General features: G+C 42.3%; 2 protein-coding genes across 2 annotated transcripts in view; one reads left to right on the top strand and one right to left on the bottom strand.

The window, feature by feature from the left end:
- The window catches only part of LOC128662523 (rab-like protein 2A), a gene marked incomplete in the record, with an annotated part of 306,732 nt that extends 294,854 nt beyond the window's left edge, over window positions 1–11,878 (bottom strand). The window contains 1 exon segment of the mRNA XM_053716303.1: window positions 11,749–11,878.
- Window positions 11,879–11,941: 63 nt separating this feature from the next.
- The window catches only part of NME6 (NME/NM23 nucleoside diphosphate kinase 6), a 150,622-nt gene continuing 148,576 nt past the window's right edge, over window positions 11,942–13,987 (top strand). Inside the window, exon 1 of the mRNA XM_053716304.1 lies at window positions 11,942–12,093. The gene's annotated coding sequence lies outside the window, so the exon portion shown is untranslated. The remainder of the gene's footprint in view (window positions 12,094–13,987) is intronic.

The raw sequence follows: 13,987 nt of genomic DNA, 5'->3' as shown, positions 1-13,987 counted from the left end.
ACCCCTATCCTGCCCCCCCTACACCGCCGCCACTGTAATAAAATTATTAACCCCTAAACCTAAGTCTAACACTAACCCTAAAACCCCCCTAACTTAAATATTAATTAAATAAATCTAAATAATATTTCTCTTATTAAATAAATTAATCCTATTTAAAACTAAATACTTACCTTTAAAATAAACCCTAATATAGCTACAATATAAATAATAATTATATTGTAGCTATCTTAGGATTTATTTTTATTTTACAGGCATCTTTCAATTTATTTTAACTAGGTACAATAGCTATTAAATAGTTATTAACTATTTAATAACTACCTAGTTAAAATAAAGACAAATTTACCTGTAAAATAAAAACTAACCTAAGTTACAATTACACCTAACACTACACTATACTTAAATAAATTAATCCTATTTAAAACTAAATACTTACCTGTAAAATAAACCCTAAGATAGCTACAATGTAATTAATAATTACATTGTAGCTATTTTAGGATTTATATTTATTTTACAGGTAACTTGGTATTTATTTTAGCTAGTTAGAATAGTTATTAAATAGTTATTAACTATTTAATAACTACCTAGCTAAAATAAATACAAAAATACCTGTAAAATAAATCCTAACCTAAGTTACAATTAAACCTAACACTACACTATCATTACATTAATTAAATAAATTAGCTACAAATAACTACAATTAAATTAAATAAACTAACTAAAGTACAAAAAATAAAAAAAATAAGTTAAAAACATTTAAAACATATTACAACAATTTTAAGCTACTTACACCTAATCTAAGCCCCCTAATAAAATAACAAAGCCCCCCAAAATAAAAAAATTCCCTACCCTATTCTAAATTAAAAAGTTCAAAGCTCTTTTACCTTACCAGCCCTTAAAAGGGCCTTTTGCGGGGCATGCCCCAAAGAATTCAGCTCTTTTGCCTGTAAAAGAAAAATACACCCCCCCAACATTAAAACCCACCACCCACATACCCCTAATCTAACCCAAACCCCCCTTAAAAAAACCTAACACTACCCCCCTGAAGATCTCCCTACCTTGAGTCGTCTTCAGCCAGCCGACCATCGATGGAACCGAAGAGGAGATCTGGAGCGGCAGAAGTCATCATCCAAGGGGCGCTGAAGAAATCTTCCATCCGGGCGATGTCATCTTCCAAGCAGCGTCTTCAATCTTCATCCATCCGGAGCGGAGCGGAGCCATCTTCAGACGAGCCGATGCGGAGCCATCCTCTTCTTCCCGACGACTACCGACGAATGGATATTCCTTTAAGGGACGTCATCCAAGATGGCGTCCCTTCAATTCTGATTGGCTGATAGGATTCTATCAGCCAATCGGAATTAAGGAAGGAAAAATCTGATTGGCTGATTGAATAAGCCAATCAGATTGAGCTTGCATTCTATTGGCTGATCGGAAAAGCCAATAGAATGCAAGCTCAATCTGATTGGATCAGCCAATAGGATTGATGACTTCTGCCGCTCCGGATCTCCTCTTCGGTTCCATCGATGGTCGGCTGGCTGAAGACAACTCAAGGTAGGATGATCTTCAGGGGGGTAGTGTTAGGTTTTTTAAGGGGGGTTTTAATGTTGGGGGGTTGTATTTTTCTTTTACAGGCAAAAGAGCTGAATTCTTTGGGGCATGCCCCGCAAAAGGCCCTTTTAAGGGCTGGTAAGGTAAAAGAGCTTTGAACTTTTTAATTTAGAATAGGGTAGGGCATTTATTTATTTTGGGGGGCTTTGTTATTTTATTAGGGGGCTTAGATTAGGTGTAAGTAGCTTAAAATTGTTGTAATATGTTTTAAATGTTTGTAACTTATTTTTTTTATTTTTTGTACTTTAGTTTATTTAATTGTAGTTATTTGTAGGCAATTTATTTAATTAATTTAATGATAGTGTAGTGTTAGGTTTAATTGTAACTTAGGTTAGGATTTATTTTACAGGTAATTTTGTATTTCTTTTAGCTAGGTAGTTATTAAATAGAATAGTTATTAACCAACTAGCTAAAATAAAAACAAAGTTACCTGTTAAATAAATATAAATCCTAAAATAGCTACAATGTAATTATTAATTATATTGTTGCTATCTTAGGGTTTATTTTACAGGTAAGTATTTAGTTTTAAATAGGAATAATTTATTTAATGATAGTGTAGTTTTAGGTGTAATTGTAACTTAGGTTCGTTTTTATTTTACAGGTAAATTTCTCTTTATTTTAGCTAGCTAGCTATTAAATAGTTAATAACTATTTAATAGCTATTGTACCTAGGTAAAATAAATTGAAAGTTGCCTGTAAAATAAAAATAAATCCTAAAGATAGCTACAGTATAATTATTATTTATATTATAGCTATATTAGGGTTTATTTTAAAGGTAAGTATTTAGTTTTAAATAGGATTAATTTATTTAATAAGATAAATATTATTTAGATTTATTTAATTAATATTTAAGTTAGGGGGGTGTTAGGGTTAGTGTTAGACTTAGGTTTAGGGGTTAATAATTTTATTACAGTTGCGGCGGTGTCGTGGGGGGCAGGATAGGGGTTAATAGGTATCATGTAGGTGGCGGCGGGGTCTGGGAGCGACGGTTTAGGGGTTAATACATATATTATAGCTTGCGGTGGGCTCCAGGAGCGGCGGTTTAGGGGTTAATCAGTTTATTAGAGTGGCGGTGGGCTCTGGGAGCGGCGGTTTAGGGGGTAATAACTTTATTTAATTGCGGCGGTGTAGGGGGGGGGGCAGATTAGGGGTGTTTAGACTCAGGGTACATGTTAGGTGCAGAGTTTTACCATAGGAATCAATGGGATGTCGGGCAGTAGCGAACATGAACTTTCGCTATGGTCAGACTCCCATTGATTTCTATGGGATCCGCCGCCTCCAGGGCGGTGGATTGAAATCCAGGTACGCTGGGCCGGAAAAGTGCCGAGCGTACCTGCTAGGTTTTTGATAACTAGCAAAAGTAGTCAGATTGTGCCGCACTTGTGTGCGGAACATCTGGATTGACGTAAGAATCGATCTGTGTAGGACTGAGTCTGGCGGATCGAAGCTTACGTCACAAAATTCTACTTTTGCCGGTATCTAGGGCTTGATAACTAAGGCGAATCAGCCTCGCCACAAATACGCTGAGGAATTCCAGCGTATTTGAGGTTGACTGCTTGATAACTAACCCCCATGGCCTCCAGAACTGCACACAATACTCAAGATGAGGCCTAACTAATGATCTATAAAGTGGCATAAGAACCTTACTATTTCTGCTGCAAATACCTCTACCAATACATCCAAGCATTCTGCTAGCCATACTCACTGCATTACTACATTGCTTACTAAGTTTTAAATCGCATACAAAGAGAGAAGCGCTCTTCCAGGAACGAACAACAGCTCAGTGGCTTGTTCTATGGCGATTTACCACCCGGAAGCAGCCTCTTTTAGACCAGTGTGCTTTTCACAGAAGAAAACTTTCCTGAAGTATATCAGTCTGATCCCGCCAGGTAAGGTCAGTCCAGCCCCGAAATACCAGGCAATTCTCCTCTGAACAAGGAACATGACAACCCCAGACGATCGTTTCGGCCTCCTATGGGCCTCGTCAGTGAGGTGCAGCCACATTCCTCTAAGCACACTGGGCAAGGAGTCCACGTCTGGTTTCCCCCATCACCCATAGGGAGACTTCCCCAGGGTCATAATAATTTGCATACAAAGAGAGAAGCGCTCTACCAGGAACGAACAACAGCTCAGTGGCTTGTTCTATGGCGATTTACCACCCGGAAGCAGCCTCTTTTAGACCAGTGTGCTTTTCACAGAAGAAAACTTTCCTGAAGTATATCAGTCTGATCCCGCCAGGTAAGGTCAGTCCAGCCCCGAAATACCAGGCAATTCTCCTCTGAACAAGGAACATGACAACCCCAGACTATCGTTTCGGCCTCCTATGGGCCTCGTCAGTGAGGTGCAGCCACATTCCTCTAAGCACACTGGGCAAGGAGTCCACGTCTGGTTTCCCCCATCACCCATAGGGAGAGACTTCCCCAGGGTCATAATAATTTGCATACAAAGAGAGAAGCGCTCTACCAGGAACGAACAACAGCTCAGTGGCTTGTTCTATGACGATTTACCACCTGGAAGCAGCCTCTTTTAGACCAGTGTGCTTTTCACAGAAGAAAACTTTCCTGAAGTATATCAGTCTGATCCCGCCAGGTAAGGTCAGTCCAGGCCCGAAATACCAGGCAATTCTCCTCCGAGCAAGGAACATGACAACCCCAGACGTTCATTTCGGCCTCCTATGGGCCTCGTCAGTGAGGTGCAGCCACATTCCTCTAAGCACACTGGGCAAGGAGTCCACGTCTGGTTTCCCCCATCACCCATAGGGAGACTTCCCCAGGGTCATAATAATTTGCATACAAAGAGAGAAGCGCTCTACCAGGAACGAACAACAGCTCAGTGGCTTGTTCTATGGCGATTTACCACCCGGAAGCAGCCTCTTTTAGACCAGTGTGCTTTTCAGTTTTAAATCATCTGAATTCTGAAATAATAATTCCTAAGTCCTGTTCCTCATCTGTAACAGTCAGTAAAGTGTCATTGAGTCTGTAATTAACATTTGGATTTTTATTACCTAAATGCATAATTTTACACTTTGCTGTGTTAAACTTTAGATCCCAGTCATTTGTCCAATCCTCCAATTGTTGTATATCACTTCTCATTTTGTCTACCCCCCTGGAACATCCACTCTGTAACAATTTTTTGTATCATCTGCAAACAGACATACTTTCCCCTGTAGATCTTTGCTGATATCACAGATAAATATGTTAAACAAAACAGGCCCCAGAACTGACCCCTGAGGAACACCACTAGTAACACCCCCTCTCTGTTGAATGTACTCCATTTACTAAGACACTTTGTTTTTTGTCCTTAAGCCAGCATTCAACCCAGTTCAAAATGTTTGAGTCTAGACCAAGGAGATACAGTTTGTGAATTAGTTTGTGTTGTGGGACAGTGTCAAATGCTTTGCTGAAATCTAGATATGCTACATCAACTGCTCCACCCTTGTCTAATACTTTTGTTGCATAATCAAAGAAGACAGTTAGGTTAGTCTGACATGATCTCCCTGACGTAAAACCATGCTGATTTTGGTCCTCTAAATGGTTTGTCTTTATGTAAGTCATAATTCTTTCTTTTAAGAGGCTTTCTATTAATTTCCCTACTACTGAAGTTAAACTAACTGGCATGTTAGTGTGACAGAAGGGGCTGCACGGGCCTGATCTGATGTGGGTATATGCTTTACAGATGGGCTGCATGGACATGTGCTTTACAGATGAGCTGCAGGGACAGGGTTCTGATATGATGTAGATATGTGTAACAGAAGGGGCTGCAGGGGCCTGATCTGGTGTGGGTATGTGCTTTACAGATGGGCTGCACGGACAGGGTTCTGATAAGATGAAGATGAGTGACAGAAGGGGCTGCAGGGACCTGATCTGATGTGGGTATGTGCTTTACAGATGGGCTGCAGGGACAGGATTCTGATATGATGTAGATATGTGTGACAGAAGGGGCTGCAGGGGCCTGATCTGATGTGGGTATGTGCTTTACAGATGGGCTGCACGGACAGGGTTCTGATATGATGTAGATATGTGTGACAGAAGGGGCTGCAGGGGCCTGATCTGGTGTGGGTATGTGCTTTACAGATGGGCTGCAGGGACAGGATTCTGATATGATGTAGATATGTGTGACAGAAGGGGCTGCAGGGGCCTGATCTGATGTGGGTATGTGCTTTACAGATGGGCTGCACGGACAGGATTCTGATATGATGTACATATGTGTGACAGAAGAGGCTGCAGGGGCCTGATCTGGTGTGGGTATGTGCTTTACAGATGGGCTGCACGGACAGGATTCTGATATGATGTAGATATGTGTGACAGAAGGGGCAGCAGGGGCCTGATCTGATGTGGGTATGTGCTTTACAGATGGGCTGCAGGGACAGGGTTCTGATATGATGTAGATATGTGTGACAGAAGGGGCTGCAGGGGCCTGATCTGATGTGGGTATGTGCTTTACAGATGCGCTGCAGGGACAGGGTTCTGATATGATGTAGATATGTGTGACAGAAGAGGCTGCAGGGGCCTGATCTGGTGTGGGTATGTGCTTTACAGATAGGCTGCAGGGACAGGGTTCTAATATGATGTAGATATGTGTGACAGAAGGGGCTGCAGGGATAGTTGTCTGGTCTGCCCAAAAGAGGGGCAACAGGGGCAACTATCTGAACTGATGTGGGATGACAAAAGGGTACAGGGGTCTGGTGTGATGTGGGTATGGGAGTGACAGAGGGGTACAGGGTGTGATGTGGTTATGAGTTCACAAAACCAAGTGGTACACACACACACACACACACACACCTATTGATACACACACACCTAGTGCCACACAGTAACATACAGTAACACACACCTAGTGACAGACAAACATTACCACAGACACACACACACTAGGTAAAACATAGACACAATCTACTGACACACAGTAACAAAGACACACACCTAGTGACAGACACGCAAACACCTAGTGACACAGACAACTAATTACACACAAACACAGTAAAATACAGTAACACACAGACACACACCTAGTGACACGCAAACAGTAACACACACAGTAACACAGACAAACATAGTGACACACCTAGTGACACAGACACACACTAACACACAGACAGTAACACACAGACACAGTAACAGACACACCTAGTGAAACAGATAGTGATGCAGAATATAACACACCTAGTGACACACCCAGTAACATAGACACACACACAGTAACAGACAAACACCTAGTGACACACAAACGCATACCAAGTGAAACTCATTAACACACACACACAGTAACAAACCTAGTGACACACACAGTAACACACTGACACACCTAGTGAAACACAGTAACAGACACACACCTAGTGAAAAACTAACACAGTTACACACACCTAAAGACACAAACAGTAACACACAAACACACACCTAGTGACACACACCTAGTGACACACACACTAACATACACACATCTAGTAACACACACGCACACCTAGTGAAACACACAGTAACTCACAGACACACACAGCAACAGGCACACACCTAGTGACACACACAGTAACACACAGTGACACACCTAGTGACACAAACAGTAACACACCTAGTGACAAAGTAACACGCACCTAGTGACACACAAACTCAAACCTAGTGAAACACGCAGTAACTCACAGACACACACCTATTGACACACAGAAGCACATCTAGTGACACTCTAAGACACTGTAACACACACACCTAGTGACACACAAACAGTAACACACCTAGTGGCACACACACCTAGTGAAACACACAGTAACTCACAGACACACACAAGCACACCTAGTGACACACTAACACACAGTGACACACCAACACACACCTAATGACACACACAAACAGCAACATACCTAGTGACACACAGTAACACACACAAACATAGTGACACACAGTAACACACCTGGTGACACACATAGTAACACACAGGCGCACTAGTGACACACAATGTAACACACACAGTAACACCTAGTGACACACACCTAGTGACACGCAAAGCACACCTAGTGACACACACAGACACACACCTAGTGACACACAGTAACACACCTAGTGACACACAGTAACACATCTAGTGACACACACAGACACACAGTAACACACAGGCAGTAACACACACCTAGTTACACACACAGTAACACACACCTAGTGACACACACAGTAACACACCTGGTGACACACTGTAACACACACTAACACACACTAACACACACCTAGTGAAACACAAAGTAACACACAGGCGCACTAGTGACACAATGTAACGCACACCTAGTGACACACACACACATTAACACACATCTAGGGACACACAGTAACACACAAATACACACACAGTAACACACAGACACAGTAACACACCTAGTGACACACAGACACAGTAACACAGACACACACCTAGTGAAACACATAGTAACACACAGGCGCACTAGTGACACACAATGTAACACACACAAACATAGTGACACACAGTAACACACACCTGGTGACACACAAACAGTAACATACCTAGTAACACACACCTGGTGACACAGACACAGTAACACACACCTAGTGACACACAGACACACACCTAGTGAAACACATAGTAACACACAGGCGCACTAGTGACACACAATGTAACACACACAGTAACACCTAGTGACACACACCTAGTGACACGCAAAGCACACCTAGTGACACACACAGTAACACACCTAGTGACACACACACAGTAACACACCTAGTGACACACACACAGTAACACACAGTAACACACCTAGTGACACACAAACACACACAGTAACACACACCTAGACACACAGTAACACACACACACACACAGTAACACCTAGTGACACACACAGTAACACACACACAGTAACACACCTAGTGACACACAAACAGTAACACACACCAAGTTACACACACAGTAACACACAGACACACACCTAGTGAAACACATAGTAACACACAGGCGCACAACTAGTGACACAAACACACAGTAACAGACGCACACCTAGTGACACACACACACCTAGTGACACACACAGTAACACACACACACCTAGTGACACACAGACACAGTAACAAACACCTAGTGAAACACATAGTATAACACAGATGCACACCTAGTGACACACAGCAACACACCTAGTGACACAAACACCTAGTGACACAGACAGTAACATACTAACACGCAGTGACACATCTAGTAACACACACCTAGTGACACACTAACACACACCTAGTGAAACACACAGTAACTCACACACACATTAACAGACACACACCTATTGACACACTAAGACTAACACACACACACACACACCTAGTGACACACACAGTAACACACCTAGTGGCACACACACATCTAGTAACACACACCTAGTGACACACTAACACACACCAACTCACAGACACACACAAGCACACCTAGTGACACACTAACACACAGTGACACACCAACACACACCTAATGACACACAAACAGTAACATACCTAGTAACACACACCTGGTGACACACAGACACAGTAACACACACCTAGTGACACACAGACACACACCTAGTGAAATACATAGTAACACACAGGCGCACTAGAGACACACAATGTAACACACACAGTAACACCTAGTGACACGCAAATGCACACCTAGTGACACGCACAGTAACACACCTAGTGACACACCAACACACCGTGACACCAACACACCTAATGACACACAAACAGTAACATACCTAGTGACACACAGTAACACACACAGACACACACCTGGTGACACACAGACACAGTAACACACCTAGTGACACACAGACATAGTAACACAGACACACACCTAGTGAAACAAATAGTAACACACAGGCGCACTAGTGACACACAGAAGCACACAAACACACAGTAACACACCTAGTGACACACAGACACACACACATAGTGACACACACACAGTTACACAGACACTCACCTAGTGAAACACATAGTAACACACAGACAAACTAGTGACACAGTGTAACACACACAGTAACAGACACACAGTAACACACACCTAGTGACACACAAATACAAACCTAGTGAAACACACAGACACACACCTAGTGAAACACATAGTAACACACAATGTAACGCACACCTAGTGACAAACAGTAACACACTAACACACACATAGTGAAACACACACACAGACCTAGTGTGACACACAGTAACACAGACACCTAGTGACACACACAGTAACACACAAACACAAAGTAACAAACACACACAGTAACACACAGCTAGTGAAACACATAGTAACACACAGACGCACAACTAGTGACACAATGTAACACAGCTAGTGACGCAGACACACACCTAGTGACGCAGACACAGTAACACACACAAACAGTAACACCTAGTGACACACATAAACACACCTAGTGATACACAGGCACAGTAAAGACACACACAGTAACACACACACACCTAGTGAAACACATAGTAACACAGACGCACAACTAGTGACACACAATGTAACACACACCAAGTGACCCACACAGTGACACAAACACAGTAACACACACAGTAACAGACACACGCAGTAACACACGCACACCTAGTGACACACACAGTAACACACACACACAGTAACACACACACACCTAGTGACACAGAAACACACCTAGTGACAAACACAGACACACACCTAGCGATACACAGGCACAGTAAAAGACACACACATAGTGACACACACTGTAACACAAACACAGTACCACAAACACACACTGTAACACAAACACACACTGTAACACAAACATACACACTGTAACACAAACACAGTAACACAAACACAGTAACACAAACACAGTAACACACAGTAACAAACACACACACACAGCAACACAAACACACACACAGCAACACAAACACCACAGCAACACAAACACCACAGCAACACAAACACCACAGCAACACAAACACCACAGCAACACAAACACCACAGCAACACAAACACCACAGCAACACAAACATACACAGTAACACACCACAGTAACACACCACAGTAACACACCACAGTAACACACCACAGTAACACACACACAGTAACACACACACAGTAACACACACACAGTAACACACAGTAACACACACACAGTAACACACAGTAACACACACACAGTAACACACACAGTAAAAAACACACACACAGTAACACACACACACAGTAACACACACACACAGTAACACACACACACAGTAACACACACACACAGTAACACACACAGTAACACACACACACAGTAACACACACACACAGTAACACACAGTAACACAAACACACAGCAACACAAACACACAGCAACACAAACACCACAGCAACACAAACACCACAGCAACACAAACACCACAGCAACACAAACACCACAGCAACACAAACACCACAGCAACACAAACACACACAGTAACACAAACACACACAGTAACACAAACACACACAGTAACACAAACACACACAGTAACACAAACACAGTAACACAAACACAAACAAACACAGTAACACAAACACACACAGTAACACAAACACACAGTAACACAAACACACACAGTAACACAAACACACACAGTAACACAAACACACAGAGTAACACAAACACAAACAAACACAGTAACACAAACACACACAGTAACACACACACACAGTAACACAAACACAGTAACACACACACACAGTAACACAAACACAAACAAACACAGTAACACAAACACACACAGTAACACAAACACACACAGTAACACAAACACACACAGTAACAAACACACACAGTAACACAAACACAGTAACACACACACACAGTAACACAAACACAAACAAACACAGTAACACAAACACACACAGTAACACAAACACACAGTAACACAAACACAGTAACACACACACACACAGTAACACAAACACAAACAAACACAGTAACACAAACACACACAGTAACACAAACACACAGTAACACAAACACACACAGTAACACACACACACACAGTAACACAAACACAAACAAACACAGTAACACAAACACACACAGTAACACAAACACACAGTAACACAAACACACACAGTAACAAACACACACAGTAACAAACACACAAAGTAAAACACTGACGGACACGATACACACGGCGGTCACATCATTACCTCTCACAGCTTCTTACTGCTTAGCAACAGCTGCACACAGCGCGCATGCGTCTAATACACCTACGACACAGCGCGCGCGTGCGTCTAATACACCTACGACACAGCGCGCATGCGTCTAGTAAACCAAACGACAGTGCGTAAGCGTATCGTACACGCAGCTTTTGTAAAATAAATAAACAAACACGCATGCGCTCTTCATGCAAATAAGAGAAGTTCATGCACAAGTCCCATTGTTGTGCGCAGGCGCGACGGTACGTTTGTTTTAAAACGGAACCAGTGTTCGGCTGCAAGTCCAAAACTAAGAATTCCTGTAACCCGTGCGCATGCGCAGCATTTTGACCTCAGGTAACCATAGCAACCGAACCGCGTGAGTCTCTTTTCTTGTGTAATAACCTTCTATAGTGTGCACTGACCCCTATATAGTGTGTAATAACCTATGGTGTGCACTGACCCCTATATAGTGTGTAATAACCTATGGTGTGCACTGACCCCTATATAGTGTGTAATAACCTATGGTGTGCACTGACCCCTATATAGTGTGTAATAACCTATGGTGTGCACTGACCCCTATATAGTGTGTAATAACCTATGGTGTGCACTGACCCCTATATAGTGTGTAATAACCTATGGTGTGCACTGACCCCTATATAGTGTGTAATAACCTATGCTGTGCACTGACCCCTATATAGTATGTAATAACCTATGGTGTGCACTGACCCCTATATAGTGTGTAATAACCTATGGTGTGCACTGACCCCTATATAGTGTGTAATAACCTATGGTGTGCACTGACCCCTATATAGTGTGTAATAACCTATGGTGTGCACTGACCCCTATATAGTGTGTAATAACCTTCTATAGTGTGCACTGACCCCTATATAGTGTGTAATAACCTATGGTGTGCACTGACCCCTATATAGTGTGTAATAACCTATGGTGTGCACTGACCCCTATATAGTGTGTAATAACCTATGGTGTGCACTGACCCCTATATAGTGTGTAATAACCTATGGTGTGCACTGACCCCCTATATAGTGTGTAATAACCTTCTATAGTGTGCACTGACCCCTATATAGTGTGTAATAACCTATGGTGTGCACTGACCCCCTATATAGTGTGTAATAACCTATGGTGTGCACTGACCCCTATATAGTGTGTAATAACCTATGGTGTGCACTGACCCCTATATAGTGTGTAATAACCTATGGTGTGCACTGACCCCTATATAGTATGTAATAACCTATGGTGTGCACTGACCCCTATATAGTGTGTAATAACCTATGGTGTGCACTGACCCCTATATAGTGTGTAATAACCTATGGTGTGCACTGACCCCTATATAGTGTGTAATAACCTATGGTGTGCACTGACCCCTATATAGTGTGTAATAACCTATGGTGTGCACTGACCCCTATATAGTGTGTAATAACCTATGGTGTGCACTGACCCCTATATAGTGTGTAATAACCTATGGTGTGCACTGACCCCTATATAGTGTGTAATAACCTATGGTGTGCATTGACCCCTATATAGTGTGTAATACCCTATAGTGTGCACTGACCCCTATATAGTGTGTAATAACCTATGGTGTGCACTGACCCCTATATAGTGTGTAATAACCTATGGTGTGCACTGACCCCTATATAGTGTGTAATAACCTATGGTGTGCACTGACCCCTATATAGTGTGTAATAACCTATGGTGTGCACTGACCCCCTATATAGTGTCTAATAACCTATAGTGTGCACTGACCCCTATATAGTGTGCAGTGAACCCTATACAGTGTGTTATAACCTTCTATAGTGTGCACTGACCCCTATACAGTGTGTGATAACCTTCTATATAGTGTGTACTGACCTCTATATAGTGTGTAATAACCTTCTATAGTGTGTACTGACCTCTATATAGTGTGTAATAACCTTCTATAGTGTGCACTGACCCCTATATAGTATGATGTGACCTCTATATAGTGTGTAATAACCTTCTATAGTGTGCACTGACTTAGAATCCACCTGTAAACGCTCCATGCTCTTCTCCGTCCCAACGTTCCACACCAAGCTTGTTACGTTCTTCACGCTGTGCGCTCTGTATGCTAGTGCACTTGTATTGATATTCCCCATGGAAACCACAAAAAAATCACGGGAACCTCTGCACCGCTTCAAGGGTGCCCAGGAAAGACTGGAGACCTCATCCCCATCCCCAGAAGAAATACGAACAGATCATGCAATGTCCATTTCGT

The sequence above is a fragment of the Bombina bombina genome, chromosome 6 (assembly GCF_027579735.1).
Source record: "Bombina bombina isolate aBomBom1 chromosome 6, aBomBom1.pri, whole genome shotgun sequence".
Taxonomy (NCBI): domain Eukaryota; kingdom Metazoa; phylum Chordata; class Amphibia; order Anura; family Bombinatoridae; genus Bombina; species Bombina bombina.
Note: the sequence above shows the minus strand (reverse complement) of the source record. Positions and strands in the feature narration are given on the sequence as shown.